This window comes from Cryptomeria japonica, unplaced genomic scaffold (genome assembly GCF_030272615.1).
Source record: "Cryptomeria japonica unplaced genomic scaffold, Sugi_1.0 HiC_scaffold_206, whole genome shotgun sequence".
NCBI classification, from domain to species: domain Eukaryota; kingdom Viridiplantae; phylum Streptophyta; class Pinopsida; order Cupressales; family Cupressaceae; genus Cryptomeria; species Cryptomeria japonica.
This window is the reverse complement of record NW_026729028.1, coordinates 104,038-107,500: the sequence shown is the minus strand read 5'-3', so window position 1 is coordinate 107,500 and position 3,463 is coordinate 104,038. Positions and strand designations below refer to the sequence as shown.

The 3,463-nt window shown below is 63.7% G+C and overlaps 1 non-coding gene across 1 annotated transcript; it reads right to left on the bottom strand.

Annotated features, from left to right (window-relative positions):
• Positions 1-3,344: 3,344 nt before the first annotated feature.
• On the bottom strand, positions 3,345-3,463 carry LOC131868418 (5S ribosomal RNA). The gene has a single exon (XR_009366874.1). It is a non-coding gene; the product is annotated as a 5S ribosomal RNA (ribosomal RNA).

The following is a 3,463-nucleotide window of genomic DNA, read 5'->3' as shown; positions in this document are numbered from 1 at the left end:
GTGCGCACCAAGGAGCGCTCCGAAGTGTGCTCCAAGGTGCGGCCTGCACGAAGTCGGAGCCCGGTTTGCCCCGGGTGTGCACCTCGGGTGGGCACCTTGGTGCGCATGCCTTGCCTGGGCTGCGCACCAGGGCGGGCTCAAGATGGCACCCGCGTTCCTTTTTTTTCACTATCTTTCAAAACGGAAATTTTAAAATCTCATTTTTTTTTGCCTTTTTCTGGAAATTAGTGAAGGCAGCGCATCAAAGGTGCGCACCTCGCTGCCCACCACGGTGCGCAACGCCGGTGGGCACCCGGGAGTGCTTCGAAGTGTGCTCCAAGGTGCTGCGTGCACGTTGTCGGAGCCCGGTTTGCCCCGGGTGCGCACCTCGCGTGCACCTTCGTCGGGGTGGGCACCTTGGCTGGGTTTGCCCCGGCTGCGCTCCGAAGCGGGGTTATTGGAGCGCCGCCTCTTTTTTTGTCGGAGCGTTTGGTGGGGTTTCTCGCATTGGCTCTTCCGAGGCCCGGTTGCCACCCTGGCGCGCACGAAGTCGGAAGTAGGGTTAATTGCCCGGGTGCGCACCTTTGCCAGGGTGGGCACCTTACCTGGGCTGCGCACCAGGGCGGGCTCAAGATGGCACGCGCGTTCCGTTTTTTTCACTATCTTTCAAAACGGAAATTTTAAAATCTCCTTTTTTTTTTGCCTTTTCTGGAAATTAGTGAAGGCAGCGCATCAAAGGTGCGCACCTCGCTGCCCACCTTGGTGTGCTCTGAGGTGCGCACCCGGGAGCGCTACGAAGTGTGCTCCAAGGTGCGGCGTGCACGTTGTCGGAGCCCGGTTTGCCCCGGGTGCGCACCTCGCCTGCACCTTGGCCGGGGTGGGCACCTTGGCTGGGTTTGCCCAGGGTGCGCTCCGAAGCGGGGTTACTGGAGCGCCCCCTCTTTTTTTGTCAGAGCGTTTGGTGGGGTTTCTCGCATTGGCTCTTCCCAGGCCCGGTTGTTGGGTGCGCTCCCACCCTGGCGCGCGCGAAGTTGGAAGTTGGGTTAATTGCCCGGGCGCGCACCTTCGCCAGGGTGGGCACCTTGGTGCGCACACCTTGGCTGGGCTGCGCACCAGGGCGGGCTCAAGATGGCACCAGCATTCCCTTTTTCTCACTATCTTTCAAAACGGAAATTTTAAAATCTCGTTTTTTTTTTGCCTTTTATGGAAATTAGTGAAGGCATCGCATCAAAGGTGCGCACCTCGCTGCCCACCTTGGTGTGCTCCGAGGTGCCCACCACGGTGCGCAACGCCGGTGCGAACCCGGGAGCGCCCCGATGTGTGCTCCAAGGTGCGGCGTGCACGAAGTCGGACCCCGGTTTGCCCCGGGTGCGCACCTCGCGTGCACCTTGGTGCGCACACCTTGGCTGGGTTGCGCGGCCTGGTGGGCACCATGGTGCGCACCAAGGAGCGCTCCGAAGTGTGCTCCAAGGTGCGGCGTGCACGAAGTCGGAGCCCGGTTTGCCCCGGGTACGCACCTTCGCCGGGGTGGGCACCTCGGCTGGGTTGCGCGCCCTGGTGCGCACCAAGGAGCGCTCCGAAGTGTGCTCCAAGGTGCGGCGTGCACGAAGTCGGAGCCCGGTTTGCCCCGGGTGCGCACCTCGCGTGCACCTTCGGCGGGGTTGCGCGCCCTGGTGGGCACCATGGTGCGCACCAAGGAGCGCTCCGAAGTGTGCTCCAAGGTGCGGCGTGCACGAAGTCGGAGCCCGGTTTGCCCCGGGTGCGCACCTCGCGTGCACCTTCGGCGGGGTTGCGCGCCCTGGTGGGCACCATGGTGCGCACCAAGGAGCGCTCCGAAGTGTGCTCCAAGGTGCGGCGTGCACGAAGTCGGAGCCCGGTTTGCCCCGGGTGCGCACCTCGCGTGCACCTTCGCCGCGGTGGGCACCATGGCGTGCACGAAGTCGGAGCCCGGTTTGCCCCGGGTGCGCACCTCGCGTGCACCTTCGCCGGGGTGGGCACCTCGGCTGGGTTGCGCGCCCTGGTGCGCACCAAGGAGCGCTCCGAAGTGTGCTCCAAGGTGCGGCGTGCACGAAGTCGGAGCCCGGTTTGCCCCGGGTGCGCACCTCGCGTGCACCTTCGCCAGGGTGGGCACCTCGGTGCGCACACCTTCTCAATGTTTTCTTGCCTTTTCTGGAAATTGGTGAAGGCAGCGCATCAAAGGTGCGCACCTCGGTGTGCTCCGAGGTGCGAACCCGAGAGCGCTCCGAGGTGCCCACGAAGTCGAAAGTCGGGTTAATTGCATTGTTTTCCCCGGGTGCGCTCCGAGGTGCGCAACATCGGCGCGCACCAAGGAGGGCTCCGAAGTGTGCTCCAAGGTGCGCACGATGGCGTGCACCTCTGGTGCGCACGATTCGGAGCTCGGTTTGACCGGGGTGCGCACACCTTGGCTGGGTTGCGCACCTTTTGTGCGCTCCAAGGTGCGCACGAAGTCGGAGCTCGGTTTGCCCCGGGTGCGCACCTTCGCCAGGGTGCGCACCTTGATGCGCACGCCTTGGCTGGGCTGCGCACCTTGGTGGGCGCCATGGTGCGCACCTTTCGTGCGCTCCAAGGTGCGCACGAAGTCGGAGCTCGGTTTGCCCCGGGTGCGCACCTTGGTGGGCGCCATGGTGCACTCCGAGGTGCCCAAGATTGGTGCGCACCAAGGAGCGCTCCGAAGTGCGCTCCAAGGTGCGCGCGAAGTCGAAAGTTGGGTTAATTGTCCGGTTTGCCTCGGGTGCGCACCTTGCGTGCACCTTCGCCAGGGTGGGCGCCTTGGTGCGCACACCTTGGCTGGGCTGCGCACACCTTGGCACCCGCGTTTCCTTCATTTTAAATTTTTTTTTTTTACAATCTCTCAAGTGGGAAATTCTATAATCTCAACTTTTTTTGCCTTTTCAGGAAACTTTTGAATGGAGCGCATCATTGGTGCGCTCCGAAGTGTGCTCCAAAGCTCTCTCCAGCTGCGTGCACCTGCCCCGGCCGCGCACCCGGCCCCGCCCAGCTTCGCTCACCTGTCCCGGGCGTCTGGTGCGGAACCTTAGAGTAAGAAACATCACCGTGCACCTTGGCCAACGTGCGCGACTCGACCGAGCGCGCACTGGCCGAGGTGCACACCGATTTCACCTGGGTGCGCGCGCAGCACCTCGGGCGCACCGGGGTGCGCGCACAACGCCCGGGTTGCACCGTGGCCTGTGTGCTCAGGGCGCCTCGGGTGCGCGCTCGGTGTCGCCCCCCGCGCGCGCGGTAGTGCGGGCAGCGCACCCCGGCCCGGCCCGGCCCCGACGAGAACGCAAACGGGCAAAAGGTTTATTCAAATAGCATTGCGACGCCCGGCGAAAAACTAAAAAAGGGTGCAACACCGGGACTTCCCGGGAGGTCACCCATCCCAGTACTACTCCGGCCCAAGCGCGCTTAACTGCGGAGTTCTGATGGGATCCGGTGCACTAATGCTGGTATGATCGCACCC